This window comes from Arachis ipaensis, chromosome B3, assembly GCF_059453495.1.
Source record: "Arachis ipaensis isolate K30076 ecotype BB chromosome B3, ASM5945349v1, whole genome shotgun sequence".
Lineage (NCBI taxonomy): Eukaryota > Viridiplantae > Streptophyta > Magnoliopsida > Fabales > Fabaceae > Arachis > Arachis ipaensis.
The window spans coordinates 138685855-138705145 of record NC_142438.1 but is presented as its reverse complement, the minus strand read 5'-3'; the positions used below and the strand labels follow the sequence as shown (position 1 = coordinate 138705145).

At 34.3% G+C, this 19291-nt stretch overlaps 1 non-coding gene and 2 pseudogenes across 2 annotated transcripts; all 3 read right to left on the bottom strand.

The window, feature by feature from the left end:
- Positions 1-3482: 3482 nt before the first annotated feature.
- LOC107631932 (glycosyltransferase family 92 protein RCOM_0530710 pseudogene) lies at positions 3483-5640 on the bottom strand (annotated as a pseudogene). Its single transcript, XR_015907720.1, has one exon. The product of XR_015907720.1 is annotated as a glycosyltransferase family 92 protein RCOM_0530710 pseudogene (transcript).
- Positions 5641-13326: 7686 nt separating this feature from the next.
- LOC148572594 (secreted RxLR effector protein 161 pseudogene) lies at positions 13327-13962 on the bottom strand (annotated as a pseudogene).
- A 4912-nt stretch (positions 13963-18874) lies between these two features.
- On the bottom strand, positions 18875-18981 carry LOC148572593 (small nucleolar RNA R71). The gene has a single exon (XR_015908474.1). It is a non-coding gene; the product is annotated as a small nucleolar RNA R71 (small nucleolar RNA).
- Positions 18982-19291: the final 310 nt, after the last annotated feature.

Sequence of the window (19291 nt, the reverse complement as noted above, 5' to 3'; positions counted from 1 at the left end):
ATTTCTTTTTTCCTATTTATATATTAAATATTTTAAAAGTAATTCCATATTATAATCACTTTTAAGTTTTAACCCCCACTACAAATATTAATGACGATGCAAATTTTCTTAAGCTCCATTTTTTTTTGACAATTTAATACATAAAAACATGGTCTTATATTGGATATAAAACTTCATGATACGATGTAAAGAGGGAAAAAAGACAATAAAACCCTAAATTTTTTATAAGTTAATTTTCGTTATTTTTCTGTGTTAATTTTATTGCTTTTTAATTTTAGTCATTTTTTAAATTATTAACAAACCATATAATAGCAGTTTGTCACATTTACCATTTACTGTATATGTCACAACCTTCAATAATAATTTGTTGTTAAGTCAACAATGAAATAACATTGAACCATTTTTAAAATGTTCAGGATATAAATAAGGTTAAAAAAATATTAATTAAAGATAATGTTAATGTTTATCTCAAATATTTGAAATAAAAATAAAAATTTAATATTGATACACTGTTAGTGTAAAATAATTTTATTATAATACTTGATATCCATATAAAAAATCTAACAAAGTTATCTAAGCATTTTTTTGTTAACGCGTCTCCCTCCTCTCCCCAAGTTACATGAAATACATGTACATTTCCTTCTCCGTCTTATTAACGTAACAAAATTATGTAAACATTCTTTAACGTTAACGATTTGGATCTGCAATTTCTACTGCCGATCGTTCTTCTTCTTTTTTTTTTTATTTTCTGCTCATTGTTTTTCTCTGTTGTTCGTCCTTCTTCTTCCTATTCTTCTTCATTTTCTTCTTTAATTTGTGGATTTATCTTCTTTGTTTTCAGATTTCAATATTCTATCAAAACAATGAATGATTTAACTTCAAATAAGTTGAATGAGAGTGATTTGGATTATTCTTCTGAAACGAATCAAGCAGACGAGGTTTGGATTATTTTTTGAATCGAATTGAATGGAATACAATTGCTAAATTGAATTGAATTATTGTATTGAATGTACGCATATGTTTTAAATTGAATTGAATTGAATTGATAATCTCTAAATTGTAGACACAGGTGTTTTGAATTTGATTTTATATAATAGATAATGTTCCATTCATTTAGTACTATACAGTTGATTTACCTTAATAACGTATTCGATTCATTATGCAAAAAGTTGTTTTGAATTTGATTTTATATAATGGATAATGTTCCATTCATTTAGTACTATACAATTGTTTCACCTTAATAACATGTTCTGATTCATTCTGCAGAAACCTGTTTTGAATTTGATTTTATATAATGGATAATATTCCGTTCATTTAGTAATATACAGTTGATTCACCTTAATAACGTGTTCGGTTCATTATGTAGAAAGTTGTTTTGAATTTGATTTTATATAATGGATAATGTTCCATTTATTTAGTACTATATAATTGTTTCACCTTAATAATATGTTCGGTTCATTCTGTAGACTAAGTGTGTTAGTTGTGGATAAACAATTTGTCCCAAAATGGTTTATTGGTAAAATAAAATAGTAAAAATCCAAGAAATGTAGTTTTATTAGTAACACAATAATAAGGCATTAAGTAGTAAGTACAGTGAAAACTGAATATAAACTAATTATAACAGAGATAAAATTATAAAGTAGAGACACAAAATAAACATATGCATGTTAAAGCCACTAAAAATAAAATCCTCAAACTTATACAGGCGTTGCTAATATTAATAATATGCAAATATTGTACAATCCCTTCTGAATTTCATTAGCTCAGCAACATATCTCGCAGATTCAGCAGCAACAGAGAGCAAATAGGCTGCATCAATCATAACAATTGCATAAAAAATTAACTATTTTTATTTTTTATTTTTATTTTTTTGCAATTTCATTACAAAATAGACTTTATTCAAATGAAAGGCGATAAATATATTTAATGTGTATATATGCTTACGTTATAGTGCATAGTTCTCCTTCTTTGTTACCATTGTCTTCTTTATTTTTGCTGTAAGGACAAAAAAATTTGGTCAATAATTCACTCAATACACTGACAAGTACAAGCATGCACATTTTAATCAAGTGAATCAAAACGAGTAACTCCACTTAACCAAGCAACATTCATGTGCTGAATAAAACGTGATAAACATTTAATCATTAATAAAAATATTTCTGCATGCACAAGTACTCAACTGAATACACTAACAATCAAGCGAATCAAAATGAGCAATTCCACGAAACTGAACAACATTCATATGCTGAATAAAAATGTGATAAATATTCAATCATCAAGAAAAATATTTCTGCATCCAAAAGAACTCAACTGATGAACACACTAACAATAAAGTGAATCAAAATGACAACTCCACTGAACTGAAGTCCATTCATATTTTGAATAAAACGTGATAAATATTCAATCAGCAAAAAAAATATTTCTGCATCCAAAAGAACTATACTGAACACACTAACAATCAAGTGAATCAAAATGACTAACACCAATGAACCGATTAATATATCAAAGAAAGAAAATAACAATATATTTTCTATTCGTATGCCCTAGTTACGCAATAAAAATAGATTCAGAATAAGCCGATCTACTAAACAAAACAACTCATCAATCCACTAAACCTTAAATCGAACTAGGAGAAATGCGAGTTTTGAGAGAAATTAAATGAACATAATAACGATAGTTTTTCTCATACCTTACGGAATCTTTGTTCTTGTTTTTATTTATTTTTTCTTCTTCCTTTCGAAAGCTTGACGCGATTCTGGAGTAGGAACAGTTTCTGCAAAGAACACGATGGAGGTTTGAGAGATTTTGAGAGAGATTTGAATTTCTCCGGTGGTGGTTTCGAGGTTGAAGAATGAACGTTGTTTCATAATGAATGCGCGAATGAATGTTAAATGTTTCGGGGGTTTGGGCGCATGAATACACGCTCATCATTTAATGAGATTGAGTTTTTTGGGTGTTGAGCCAGCTTGAATGGACTTGGATGAAAAATTATATGGATGTGTAGCCCAATTGATAATTTTATATGTGTATCTAATTACGTAATAAATTACATCAACAAAAATAACTACCTTTTATATTAAACGTGTGAATGATTATCTAAAAAAATAGATGTAATTGTACAAGTGCACCACTCATATAAAGATGGCAAAAATAACTTTTTTTTAAGTTGTTTATTTGGCCAAAAGAAAAAAATAATTTAAAAAATATAAATTAATAATAGAAATATAAATCAGGAATAAAATAAAGATCTAAAAAAAAATAATTATATTAACGATTCTAACTAATATTAATTTAAATGACGTTAAATTTTTTGAATTAATATAGAATAATTTTTTTCTAAAATCTCAATTTCACAATAAATTTTATTCAAAAAATTAAAAAATAAATAAGAAATATTAGACTAAAATAAAACAATTAATAATAAGAATTGGCAATTAAAATATATATATCTTAAAAAAATCAGAGAAAAGTAAAATAAGATTAAAAGAATTATACTTCATCCTTCGAAATAAATATAACCATGCACCTTCTACATATTATCCTTTCAGGAGACTTGTAATTAAAAGAATGTTTTTACAATTCAGAAAATTTTACACAAAATATTATATCACAATAATTTTACAATATAAAATTTTTCAAATGTGAACCCTCACATTAGTTTTTTTTTTTTTTTTTGAATTTGAGCCTGGTTATATTATATAATCATAACCCCCCACCCAAAAAAAAAAAAAAAAATTGAAAGTAGTATAGTAAGTGTTGTTTGTCAGTGTATAATGTATATACGTATAAACTAACTAATCCCAGGTGAATGCGGGTTGAAAATCTCCGTCGAAAGTGCGAGTGCATACTAGTCCTCTCTCTCATTGCTTGTTTCCCAAGGCATCAACCCTGTAACCGGATCAACAAAATTGGAAAGAAGAAAATCCCTGAGGCCAGTATCCCAAACCTCACAAAACCTGAAGCGCCAGTCAGCCGGTTCAACAGCTTGAGTTCCAAGACCGGGTACCCGATCCTTGGAGGCTTTGCAAAGGTCCTGATGCCAGTCCACAACATACGTAGCAGCCCTCCTATGGAACTTAGCCTTGAAACTCTCCCACACTTGGTACTTATAGTGGTTCACCACCATACTCCCCTCACCAATGTTCCTGTGCCCGTAACCCTCCCTCAGCTCAAAATGATGCACCACATTCAACAAACTCGCGTCAATCATTTCAGGCCTCACTATTGACTTGTGCCTCTCGCTGCTCCTTACCCTGCATGTGTACCCTAAACTCACCCCTCGTTTAGGGTGTGACCTTAGTCCAGAAGGGCCGAAACTACGACACTCTGTTCTTATCTCCGCAACCGAATTCGAAGATGACAAGTTCGAAACCACGGATCTCAGTGCATTCTTTCTATCCCCCAATTCGTTGGGGAAATGGAAGAATTCATCAACGTCGAAGAACGCAACCCAGTTACAGTGTTCTTTGGCCTTCAAAGCGCAATGCGAAAACCCTGCTTCTTGCGTCTTAATCCAAGGCCACGTCACTCTACTAACGTTGTAGCCTTTAGCATCCAGATCCTTAACGACGCCGTCAATTCCGTCGTCGGCGTCGCTGTTGTTATCGTACACGAACCACCGTTCGACGCCGAGCCACGAGTGGTACATAACCCACTCTCTCAACGCGCGCGCTTGATTCCACACCATGGTGCACGCGCACAACTCGTGCTTATTCTTCCGTGCTCCACCATTATTCCTAGCAGTGTATCCGTGGACCCTAGCGACAGATGGCATCACCTCGCGAACCGGATGTCTCACGTGACCCGTCACGTGACTAACCGTTACGGTTATTTGACTTATTTCCTCAGCTTTGTCATGGTAGTTCTTGATGGAGTGCGGCAAGGAGCACCTTACCACTTCTTGAGCTACGGTGACGGCTTTCGTTGTGATAGAAAACGCAGCGTTTTGGGAACCGGTGAGTCCGAAGTGGCACTGGAATCTGGTCGGGTCGGAGATTCGGTGTGGACGGAGGTTGAGTCCCTTGACGAAGACGACGGCGGTGTCGCCGTCGAGTTCGGCCACGTAGGCCAGGTTGTTCCAGCTGAGAACGGTTTGGTTGTCGAGGGCGGCGAGAGTTCCGCCACCAGGGTCCCCGCGGCGGCGCAAGTCAACGGCAGAGAAATTTGAGCTGGTCGCAGGGAGAGGGCACCTTACTATGGAACTCAACTGGTCGAAGCGGTCGGTGGAGAGGACCGGTTCAACGTGGAGGTGGTTGAGGGGGGTGTAGAAGAGGCATTGGAGGTGGTTGGGAGGGGGGAGAGTGTGGTGGGGATTGGAGAGCGTGAGGAGCACGTGATGAGGGAAGAGGATTCCATGATGGAGTCGGAGTGGCGTTGATAGGAGAAGAGAGTGTGAGGTGGAAGAGTGGAAGGAGTAGTGAAAGTGGTTGAGGAAGAGGAATAGGGAGAGTAGTATGGAGAAAGAGAGGAAGAGGGGTGGTGAGAGGTGGTTCCTCTTGCGGCGTTGGTCTGAGAATGAATCCATTATTGATCGGAGAAGAGAAGAAGAGAGGTTAAATAAGAGAGATAGTGAAAAGCGTTGGGTGGGAGAGGAGGCGTACATGAATCAAATTGGCTGAGCCGTCAAAGTAGAAAGAGATACACATCACATGCAAATGGGTTTTGTGTATTATCTAATTCAATTATATTATACTATATTTCTGTTCACAAATCTTTCAAACTATGGATAATGAAACAGATTTCTTTTTAATAAGGACATAGACTAAGGTTTCACCTCACCTATCCAGCCACTAAGCCAAACTTGTACTATAATTTATGATAAATTATTAATTATTATATTTACAAAAACTGTTGGAAAATATCAAAATATAGTTTTTGTATTTGTAACTCTAAATGCATGTGGCAAAAAAGAAATTAAATGAAACGAAGAGATGTCATAATATACAGCTTAATACAAAAGTTTTTCTTGAAATATAATGAAATATGACCAACTCAATTTCTTTTAGAATATTCTTTTAAAACAACCAAAATTGTTATATTTATTTATTGTTATATCTGATTAAAATAAGAACTAATTAATAAGATTATATTATTTGATTTCATTGTTATATATTGTCTTTTATTCATTTAGTTCATTTTATTTTTCTACTTCAGCAATTGTTTTTAAAAACTAAAGTAAAGTTTTTTTAAATATGAACTAATACTTTTCCGTTGCTCTGCTCACATGCTCATAAGCTTGAAAACCTTCTTAGTTTACTTGTATTTTCAGAAAAAAAAAATTAAAAGCACAATAATCCAACTTCCTTAGCTTCTCAAGTTGTTTAGCCTTTTTAATCCACGTACTAGCATTGAATTAAACTAAAATATCCAAAATATTGTTAGAGATAATTTTTTGGTAACTATTGTTAGAGATATTTACAAAATAGAAAATGGTTAAATAAGTACATGAATAATTAAAAATACGTCAAATTTTAAATATAATTAATATTTGAATTAATAAAATTTTGATGTTATTATTATTATTTATTATTATTATACGCCAAAAATGCAAAGCATTATATAAATGTATTTTTTTAAACATCCTAATACAAGAAAATAATAAATAATTTTAAGAATTTAACTAATATGTGTCATAATTTTTTATAAAATTATTAATTTAAAAAATTTATAAATAAATATGTAAAATTTAAGTTTTTAATAAATTTATTATGTATTTATTATTCAAAATAAAGGTTTAATATATTATAATAATCATATTTAATTTCTTGAAAATATATATCATGTTCTTAACTAAGTGGTGGTGGCCGCCACAATAAGTGGAGCCTTGCCGATTTTGACTCTGAACAAGTATACTTTTTCTGTTTGTTTTGGAAACGTGGGCACGGCAAATATTAAAATATATGATAAAATATTATTTTGATATTTAATATTTGGGTTCAATAATCTTAATTTGGTCTCTAATATTAGAGACAAAAAATAGTACTTTATCCTAAAATATAAAATACATATTGGATAATATATATTCTGTAATTGACTTTTATATTCACATAATATTTTTATTTTACATAATAAGATTGATAGGTTTTTCAAAGAATTTTATTGTAAATTCATAAGTTCTTAAAAAAATATAAAATCACACATAAGCATTTTAAAATGAAATAAAAAAAATTAAAAAATATATTTTGTTGGTTATTATTAGGAGTGTTCAAATCCAAACCGATCCAAATTAAACCGCTCATCCAATCCGATCTAAACCGAAAACCGATTAAAAGCGCATTAATTCGAATTTGATTGGATTTTATTTTTTGCAAACCGCTGGATTGGATCGGATTTCGGATCTACTTTTCATAACTGATCCAATCCAATCCAAACTGCACAATGTGCTATAATATTATTATTTTATTATTATATTTACAATTATACTTATAACATGTTCAATTTGTTATACATTTTTCTATTATTCATGTATTATTATTATTATTTAATAAATATTTTATGTTCAAAATGTTATTTATTTATTTTAACTAACCTATAATTTTATTTCTATTGTTATATTATCGTTGGCTTTTTAAGATATTGTTAAGACTTGTTATGTCATTGTTGATTATTTAAAATTTGATATTGAGACTTGTTATATGTATTTAATTTTTTTATTTAAAAAACCGTAAATCCAAACCGATCCAAACCGCTTGTAATCGGATTGGATCGGATCGGATTTCAAAAAAAAAATTCATCAAATCCAAACCGCACCGCACATAGATTAAGCGTTTGGATCGGATGACTTTTTCCTTTAAAACCGAACCAAACCGCACCGCAAACACCCCTAGTTATTACCCTATTTTAATTTATCAGGCTTAGAAAATCAAATAAAGTATTAATGTAAGAGACAATATAAAGTTGTTTCATAATCCATTGGATGCAATTCCATCTTCTTTTATTTATTTTAGGTGCGGGGTGTAGGAATTAGGGTGTTAGATCAAATAAATTCCCCACACACAATGTTAATTTCTTTTCGAAGATTTCTGATTGTTCGTGAAACATGGCAGGATTTCATGAGTGGGAAGTTAATGCATCCAAGAAAATCGGAACAATAACAAAACATGTGTTTGCATATCAACATTAAACAATTCTGCATCCCCTTCTCTAGTGAAATATATGTTACCTTTCTTCCAACTCCAACAATATGCTGAAACATAACATCGTCTAAGGACTAAGGGTGTTGTAACAACCTCATCTAAATTAGAAAGATGCTATTCTTGTAAGATTTTTTTTGGCATTGGATGGTTGAAGAGGAGACACGGATCTTTATAGTCTATGAATGGTGTTTTTATGCTTTGTGATTGTAACAATTGTGTAATTTAGTTGTTATACTTTTGAGATGTGAATGTTGTGTTGATAAGAACTAATAATTTGTGATCTATTCTTGATGATAATACCAAAAGAAATAGATTATAAATTAGTAGACTTTCTCTTTTATGGGTGAGTTTGTACAACGTATCTAAAAAAAAAAAAATAATAATAACCCTTAGCTTTGGGATTAGACCTCATCTAAATCCTGTTGAGAGAATAAATAGACCAATTCGGCCTACTAGCAACTAAGCCCCATAATTGGTTTGACTTTGCCAGATTTTAAACCCAGTGTGCTTATATGAAATTACAACGGTTTCAACCTGATCAAAAGTCTTTAAAGATAGAATAAGAAAAAGGATGCTGAGAAATTGTTAATTGGAGAGAGTATTGAGATAATAACAAAGTGGGTAGGAGATAATAACAAAGTGGGTAGGAGTTAGGGTTGGAACTGAGTCAAGTCAACTTATAAGCCAGTTTGAGCTCGACTCATTAATAGCTCAATAAGCTGAACTCATGAGCTGGTGAGTCGAGTGAGCTGGTGAGTCGAGTTTGAACTTGAAATTGAGCTAATAAATTAAATGAGTCGAGCTTGAGTTTGAATAAGGCTCATTAACTTGTGAGCTAGCTAGATTATATATAATATTAAAAGTATAGATTAAATACCTATAGGATATGCATATTAATAATTTAATATATATATATATATATATATATTTTAATTATTTAAAATTTTATAGTCATTTTTTATATATAATTTTGATGTAGGACATAAATAAAAAATTATAATTAATAGATAGACAATATATAAAATTTATCTTTTTTTAATTTTTTTAATTGATGGTTCTAGTTGAACTTGAGAAAAAGGGGAGGGGGTTGAATCAAGTTAGCTTAAAACTTAAAGTTTCAAACTCTGTTTTAGCAGTAGCTCGAGTTGCAGGAGATTATTTCATTTTATCTCATATGCAGAACCAGTAAAGAGTAGGGAAGAGGAGATGAAAACCAACATGTATCCTGGTTCGGATTCTTTGTGCAATGAATCCTACGTCCAGTCTCCACCACAAACCATAGTAGAATTTTCACTAATCATTCACAGATTACATACACCAATATTATAGATTTTCTCCCTAATTCAACTAGTATCTACCCCTAAACTTTCAATACCAAAGCTTAGCTTCCCATAGTGCTGACCCAACTAGAAAGGACAATCTAAAGTGATTCAGCCTCACCAAGTGCTCACCCAACTTGGCAAAGGGGAACTAATCCTAGTTCAACAACTCAATACATTAGAAATCAGTGGCTATTCTGCATCACTCATGCCTTTTCTCTCTTGGCTTTTCAACCTCTCAATATTTGTCTTTTTAAAACAGGAAATAACACAAGACAGCCATAACACAAAGATCAGAAATTAAGCTCGAGTATAAGAGAAAGATTCTAGCTCAATGTTTGAGATGGTGCTCTGAATGTGTGCTCTCTTTTTCTTGTTTCTTTAATTGATGAAATGAGGCTTCTTATATATCTTCAGCTTGCCTTGTATTTCTGCCTCTTCCATTTTCTTGTACCAGCAGCTGCTCGTTGGAGCTGTCACAGCTGGCTATAGTCCTTCTTTATCATGCTCCACTACCTCTGTGGTCCTTGGCTTGGCTATCTTCCTTGGCATGCTCTCCTTTTTCATTCTTCTCCATAGCCTCTGCTGCTACTGCTCTTTGCCCGTTTGTGTTTTGCTCAACCACAATCCAAAGTGGTGCTCTGCTGATATCCTTGGGTTAGTGGGGTGTAGCAGCTGTCCTTCTTTGCTTTTACAGAGCCACACCTGTCCTTGTTTTTGTCCAACTGTCCTCATTTACTTTTAGCAAATACATAACCATTTATTTTTCTGAACGGTGCTATGAGGAGCATTGGCTCTTTTACATGGCTGAAGCATATGCTAGTCTTGGGCTGTGTAGTTTTTTGAATAACCAAGTGGATAGACCAGCTTCATTGTTTGGCAGTGAGAAGTGTTATGGGCCTGCCACAATAAAACACACACATTAAACAATATTGGGCTTTCAACCCAATTGAATGCTTGTCATCATTTATATACCCAAAATCAACTTAGACTTAACAATCTCCCCCTTGATGACAAACATGACAAAATAGGAAAATTAAAGACTAATTTGAATGAGTTAAGAACACTTCCCTTTGATGACGTTTGGATTGTGAGTTGCTCCCCCTCAATGCTAGCGTTACTCCCCCTTGATCATGGCTTATACCTTTACCTGGGCAAAGCTTTGAAACAGCCAAGACCAATATTTCCAGGCAATATAATGCAGTAATAGTGACTTTAAACATAGAGCAATTAACACTAAGCATGATACACAGCACAGGATAAATTAAGGTTGCATCAAGGTTGCATCAAGCATCATTGTTCTTAACTATCACTATTAACCCCTAAACCAAGGCTAACATAACATTCCTTTTCTTTTCTCCCCCTTTTGTCATCAAGGGAGGAAAGAAAAAACCTGCACAAAAATTGTTAGTGGCTGGTGCATAGAGTATAAGTAGCAGAGTAGTTAAGGTCTTTACAATCATCCAAAAAATAAACAAGTTCAAAAAGAAACTGAGTCATAATCATAGATGCGATAAAAGAGCTAGGCATCAGAGTTGGATTCATCAGAGGTTCCATCGTCCTCCCCCTCATTGTTAGTAGTTGTGAGACCAACTTCAACATCCTCCACAAAGTCTCTCAGAATCCGAATTCTCCCTTTGGTCTTCTTGAGAGCATTTTCCTCCATAACTTAGTTTCTTTTGCGCTCGGCACCATGTGTGAGAAGAAGGTCTGTCAGATTGATGAACTCCTCAAGCACATTCTTCAGAATGCGTGTCATGACCTTGATAGTTGTGGAGGTTGAAGGGGGATCAGAGGATCCTCATCAACCGAGGGAACATCAGTGCTGTCATCAGTTTGGCGACGTCTGGGTGCTGTTTTCTTTACTGCACCACCCCCTTTTATGTATGAGTTACAGTCTTTAGAAATATCAGCCCCAAAATCAACATTATAATATTAAAAAAATTTTGTAAGAAGCGTGGCATATGGTAAAGCATTTTTGGTACTGACACAAGCTTGCATATGTCTTACAAGCAAGTAAGCAAAAGAAATAGGAGTTTTAGAAAGAAGAGCAAACAGAACCAATGTGTCACAGAATGATACACGTTGAAGAGAGCCACGCTGAGGCAAAATGATGTGGTTAACAATCCTTTGCAACTGGGCACGGATAGGGCCAAGAGACTTGTGAGTAGGAGTAGTACCTTCTAAAAGAGGGATATTGACACACACAGTACACAGAGCTTTAAAGTAAGACACATTCATGGTATCGTCCCACTTACCCGATGTATACACATCAACCTCCCTGTCCTGATAATCTAGGGCTTTGCTTATGTGGTATTTGTCGAGGATGATCACGTTACCCTTAACAAAAGAAGCGATTCTCCCTTCTTTATAGGATAGATTGCTATAGAACTGCTTCACCAGATCAAGATAAATTTTCTCCTTAATGGATAGAATGGAAATCCATCATTGACATGCAAACAGAGGTGTAAAGTTCAGACCTTTCCTACGGAGTTTGTCTAGATTGACAAGCTTTGGGGGACAGAGAGTGCGCTTATAGATGTCTTTGCAGAAAAATAGGTAGTTCATGAGAGATTGAAAACGACGATGATCAAAAGACTAATGGGGAAAATCAGCATAGAAAGACTTATAACCAATGGGGTTTGACAGCTTAGGTTCGGAAACAGAACGTAGAGGGAAATAAATGACTGTACTGCGGGTATGGCGATTCTAAGTGGGTGGAGTCTCTTTGTCTTCGTGAAGAGGTCTCTTGCCCCTGGAAGAACTAGGTCTGGATGAACTTGGTTGAGAGGTATTTAGAGGAGGAGGAGTAGGACGAGGAGCGACACCAGGTCGGCGAGCAGTTGTCTTAGTGCGAGCCATGTTTGGAGAGTGATTTGGAGGTGATGGAGGGGAAGAGTGAGCAGGAGAATGTGATGGAGAGGAGTGTGTGTGATCAGAACGATGGGTGCCACTATGAGAGCCTCTGCGGATAGCTCTTTTCTTCCGTGCCATATTTATAGAGCATTGGTTGAAGGAGAAGATGAAAGAGTGGAGAGTGTAATGGGGAGTCAATATAAGTGTGGAGGAGTGCAAAGGTTGAGTCTTGGAAAGATGATAAAAATGCGAACTTTGAAAAAAGCATTGAAAGTTACCGCTGTAACCTTCGTACATTCAAAACAAAAGACAAAAAGGGAAACAAAAAATGGATTTAAAAAGAAATTTAAATGAGGCCCAAAAAGAGTGTAAAGCTTATTGCCAAAAAATGTGAGAAAGCAACAATGAAATGGGCTCAATGAATTCAGTAAAGAAAGCCCATATGTCATGAATTGCTCCAGCACATGAGGTCCATCATTCATTATGGTTAGGTTTGAATCCAGTAGCTTCATAATGACTTAGGCACAGTTTGGGTAAACAACTTAATTAAGTTACTTTTGAAGAAATAGTTTAAACAATAAATGCTCATATTAAAAGTAGCTTATAAATAAGTTATTTTGTGTTTGGTTTTTTAGTTCTAAAAGTACTTATTTTAAGAGAAAAGTGATAAAAAGCTTTTTATTATGAGAGAAGTCGTTTTTTTTAACTTCTCCTTAAGCACCAAAAAAGCTTTTTAGAAAGTTGCAATTTTGTTTTGAAAATTGTACCAGACATTAATACTACACCTTTTCATAAGTTAAAAGTTAAAAAAAGTCACTTATGAACCTATCCAAACGGGCCCTTAATGAAGTTTACTTATCATCTGCCAAAAAATCTCACTGCGATTTATGAGACAAAACACAAAAGATATCATTATCAGAGTCATTAAGAAAAAAATATGAAGCAAGAATGCCCAGTTCAGTCCGTAACATGCAGAACCTCTCTTTTAACAATGGTTTGGTGAAAATGTCAGCAAGCTAACTTTCAGAATTCACAAACTGAATGTCCAAATTTTCATTTTGCATATGTTCTTGTATAGAATAAAATCGAACTTCAATGTGCTTTGTTCTTGAGTACAAAACAGGGTTTTTGGAAATATTTATGGCACTCATGTTGTCACAAAACAATGGAATATTAGAAACATTCAGCTTATAGTCAGCTAGTTGAATTTTCATCCATAATAGTTGAGAACAACAAGAGGAGGCTGCAATATACTCAGTTTCAGCTGTTGAAAGTGCCATTGTAGCTTGCTTCTTGCTTGACCAAACAATGAGTGATTTTCCAAGAAAGCAGCACATGCCACTTGTGCCTCTTCTATCAACTCTGTCCCCAGCAAAATCTGCATCACAGAAACCCACTAATTGAAATGAATCAGTCTTAGGAAACCATAAGCCATAATTAGTGGTACCAAGCACATATCGGATGATTCTCTTGACAGCTGAGAGATGTGACTCCTTAGGCTTTGATTGAAACCTTGAGCATACTCCAACACTTTGGATGATATCAGGCCTTGAGGAGGTTAGGTACATCAAAGATCCAATCATCCCTCTATAGCGTGTCTCATCAACATCTCTAGCATGTTCATCCTTATCAAGCTTGATATTAGCATGCATGGGATTCCCATTGGCTTAGCACAGTCCAGCCCAAATTTCTTGACAAGTTCCTTTGCATATTTTTTTTTATGGATGAATATGCCTTCAGCAGTTTGTTTTATTTGCAAACCTAGAAAGAAGCTGAGCTCTCCCATCATGCTCATATCAAATTTATTGGTCATAAGCTTTACAAAATCTGCACACAAATCCTCATTAGCCGAACCAAAAATAATATCATCAACATAAACTTGCACAAGAATAAAATGATCATGATAATTCCTAATAAATAAAGTGGTGTCAGTGGCTCCTCTTTGAAAGTTGTTTTTCAATAAAAATGAGCTAAGCCTCTCATACTAAACTCTAGGAGCTTGTCTCAAACCATAAAAGGATTTAGCTAGTTTGAAAATATGGTTAGGAAAAGATTTGTTTTCAAACCCAGGTGGTTGAGTCACATAAACCTCTCTATCTATTATGCCATTGAGAAAAGCACACTTTTCGTCCATTTGGAATAGCTTGAAGCCACAATGAGCTGCATAAGCAAGGAGCAATCTGATGGTTTCCATTCTAGCTACAGGCGCAAAGGATTCATCGAAGTCAATCCCTTCTTCTTGATCATAGCCTTGAGCAACCAATCTGGCTTTGTTTCGAACAATGGTTCCATCTTCACCCAACTTGTTTCTGAAAATCCATTTAGTGCCAGTGACTTTCTTCCCATTTGAGTGAGGCACTAATGTCCAGACCTGATTTTTCTCAAACTGTTGTAATTCTTCCTCCATAGCTAACACCCAAGATGGATCAGCAAGTTCTTCTTGGATGTTTTGAGGTTCAATCTTTGATATAAGAGCTAAGTTGTTGGATTTAGCTCTTCTCAAAAATGATCTAGTTGATATTCCTTTGGAGGGATCACCAATTATGAACTTCTCAGGATAGTTTTTCAGAAACTTCCATTCCCTGGGCCTTCTTGTTTGAGTTGAGGATTCAGGTTCCTCTTGATCAACAATGACCTCTGCATCAGTGTTTTCTGCAGCGACAGGAGATAATTCCAAATCGTCTCCTGCAGAATTTGAGTTTTCGCTACTAACAGGTGCAACTTCATGAGAACTTGAATTTTGAGGAACTGGTTCAGCATTCTTGGACAAATCAGCTTCAAAACCTGGACTATCATCAATGCAAACACTAGGAACAGAGTTAGACTCACAGAATGTGACATGCATGGTTTCCTCAACAGTTCTGGAGTTCTTGTTATAAACTCTATATGCCTTGCTATGAGTGGAATAACCAAGAAAAATGCCTTCATGTGTTTTATGATCAAATTTTCCTAAATTTTCTTTGATATTCAGTATGAAACACTTGCACCCAAACACATGAAAGTAACTAAAATTTGGGGGATGCCCTTTCCAAAGTTCATATGGGGTTTTCTTTAAAAACTTCCTAATGATGGTTCTATTTAAAACATAGCAAGCTGTATTCACAGCTTCAGCCCATAAGAACTTGAGAATTTCATATTCACATAACATAGCTCTAGCCATTTCTTGTAAACTCCTATTTCTTCTTTCTACAACACCATTTTGTTGAGGTGTTCTAGGACAAGAGAAGTTATGTGATATGCCTAGTTAATCACAAAAAGATTCAAAATATTGATTTTCAAATTCTTTGCCATGGTCGCTTCTAATTGAAACAATTTTTAGACCTTTTTTATTTTGAATCTTCTTGCTGAATTTTTCAAAAATAGAAAAGGCTTCATGTTTATGAGCTAGAAAGAACACCCAACCAAACCTAGTATAGTCATCCACAATTACCATGTCATAGCTTTTTCCTCCAAGATTTTGAGTCCTAGTTGGTCCAAACAGATCAAGATGCAACAACTCCAATGGTTTCTTAGTTAAGACATCTTCCTTGGATTTGAAAGAGGTTTATATTTGTTTACCCATTTGACAAGCATCACAAATAATGTCCTTATCAAACTTTATATTAGGAAGACCTCTAACTAAGACTTTCTTTACAAGCTTAGAGATTTGGAACATGCTAGCATGTCCTAATCTCTTATGCCACATCCATTTTTCAGATTCCATTGAAGAGAAACAAGTTACATTTTGAACTTTAAGATCATCTAGTGTGAGACCATAAACATTGTCACTTCTTTTGGCAACAAACAAAATAGCCCCTGTTTTCTCATTAATGACTCTACAATCAGATTTTCTAAAAGTTACAGCATATCCAAGGTCACACAATTGACTTATGCTCAATATATTATGCTTTAACCCATCAACTAAAAAGACACTATCAATGCAAGTAGAAAAATCTTTGCCAACCTTACCAATGGCAATTATTTTACCTTTACCATTATCTCCGAAAGTGACAAATCCTCCATCATACTTGTTGAGTTTAATGAAGAAAGTATCCCTTCCGGTCATATGCCTTGAACATCCACTATTAAGATGCCACATGTCCATTTTCTTCTTGGATGTAAGGCAAACCTGCATGTTCTTTGATGCGTGAGAATCTTTCCTATCTTTTCCTAGTGAATTTGCATCTAATTTGTTGAGTTTAATTAAGAATTAATTATATTTTAGCCACTATGGATGCTATTTTGAGTTTTGTGCAATTTTATTTATTTTAGGTAGTATTCAGATGGATTTGATGAATTTTCTGCAGAGAAAGAGAAGAAACCAAGGAGATGACCAGAGAATACCGACGCGGACGCATGGCTCACGCGACCGCGCGAAATGGAGGAGATCGCAATGACGCGATGGCGTGCCTGACGCGAACGCGTGGACTGGAATCTGCACAAATGACGCGAACGCGTGGACAACGCGGACACGTCACATGCGCCACGTGCAGAAAATGCTGGGGGCGATTTCTGGGCTGTTTTGACCCAGTTCTTAGCCCATAAATCACAGATTAGAAGCTGCAGAAGGGACAAATCAAGTGGTCCCCACCCATCAGCTGAAGACTTGTTAATTAATTCGAATTTAAATTCAAATCTTATTTTAGAAAAAGATATTATTTTTTATTTTAATTTTAGAAATTTGATTTTTAAATTATTAGGATTAGTTATAAAAAGGGATCTGATGCCATCAGATTGAAACATTGTACATTTTACCTGAATCCTTATTTTCCCTCTCAATTATGAGCAACTAAACCTCCACTGTTAAGGTTAGGAGCTCTGTCTATTTCTATGGATTAATTTTATTACTTTTTCTATTTTAATTCATGTATGCATTTATAATTTAAGAATTATTTTCGCTCTTTATCTTATGAATTTGGGTGGAACAGAAGTATGACCCTCTTTCTATTTGAGTTCTTGTAAAACTTGGAAAAACTATTTACTTGAACAACAGCTTGAAAACAATTTCTCCTAAATTTTAATTATTTGGATTTAACGGGATACGTGACATATAATCCTTTCATTTTTGGGTAATTAGAGTTTTTGTGGCATATAAACTAGAAATTGATTATCACCCTCTAATTGGAATTAATTGACCAAGGAATTGGCAGTTAATGAATTTTAGAGGAGACTAGGAAGGTCTAAGGAATTAGGGTCTAGTCACATACAGTTTGCCATAAATTAAATCCTGCATAATTAAATTAGTTAGTAAGAAAAGTTAATCCGGAAAAATAGATAACTCTAAAACCTTAACTGTCTTCTCCATATATTATTCCCAACTTAATTACTTGCCCTTCTTTAATATTTTTGCTATTGTTTAATGTCTTTGAACTCCCAACACTATTTTCTGTATGTCTAACTAATCCTATCAAACGCTATTGCTGCTTAATCCATCAATCCTCGTGGGATCGACCCTTACTCACGTAAGGTATTACTTGATACGACCCGGTGCACTTGCCGGTAAGTTAGTAGGTTACAAATTCCGTACCAAGTTTTTGGCGCCGTTGCCAGGGATTGACTGTGATTAACATCTATTAGTTATTTGATTGCTTAGATTAGATAATTTTTTTTTATTATTATATTTTTTATTTTATTATTAATTTTTATTTTGCATTTTTTTTCGTTAATTTTTTCTTTTCTTTTACGTTAATTTTTTTCTTTTTTTCCTTTACGTATTTAATTTCTTTTCCTTTTCGTTTATATCCCCCCTCCCCCTGTTTCGTTTTTCGTTCTTTCTTTTTATTATTTAAAAAAAAATTAAATAAATAATTAATACTAATAATTTTTTTTAATTTCTGAAATTAAGTTTGGTGTCCCTTAGTTAGTTTTATTTTAATTTAATTTACTTAATAATTTCAAAATTTTTTAGTAATAATTTTTCTAGTAAATTTTGAATTTTAGTGTTTGTTTGTTTTATTCAATATTTTTATCTCTTTATTCAGGTTACTTCACAGGGACTTTTCTGCACTCTGACGTAAAGAGTCCTATTTTTTTGTTTTCTGCTTGTGTATGCGCAGGAATAGAGACAAAGAATATCTTTTAGACTTTGATCCTGAACCTGAAAGAACTTTCAGGCGATATTTACAACAAGCAAGACTTTGCAAGGCTGCAGAATCCACTATGGCAAATAATAATGCTAATGCCAATGTGGTAAATCCGAATGGGGATGATCAACAGAGGAGAGTGCTTGGATCTTATTCTGCCCCTACTGCGGATCTTTATGGAAAAAGTATTGTGGTGCCTCCTATAACTGCAAACAACTTTGAGTTGAAGCCACAATTGGTCACCCTGGTGCAACAAAATTGCCAGTATCATGGTCTTCCTCACGAAGACCCAAATCAATTTATATCTGATTTTCTGCAGATATGTGATACTGTGAAGACAAATGGAGTGAACCCAGAGGTGTACAGACTCATGCTTTTTTCGTTTGCTCTGAGGGATAAAGCAAAGCTATGGCTAGATTCACAACCCAAGGAGAGTCTGAATACTTGGGACAAGATTTTTACAGAGTTTCTCACTAAATTTTTCCCACCAAAGAAGTTGACTAAGCTTAGGTTAGAGGTTCAGACCTTCAGACAGAAAGATGGTGAAACACTTTATGAAGCTTGGGAGAGATACAAGCTACTGACTAGGCAATGCCCTCCGGATATGTTCTCCAAATGGACCCAACTAGATATCTTTTATGAAGGTTTGGGTGAGATGTCCAAGATGAGCCTAGACACTTCTGCAAGCGGTTCACTGCACAAGAAGAAGACACCAGAGGAGACTATTGAGCTTATTGAATTAGTTGCAAGCAACCAATATTTATACTCATCTAACAGGAATCATGTGAACTCTGAGACCTCTCAGAAGAGAGGCGTGTTGGAAGTGGAAGTTGTTAATGCTCTTCTTGCTCATAACAAGCTTATGTCTCAGCAGATAAATCTACTTACTCAACAGATGGGTGGCATGCAAGTCTCAGCT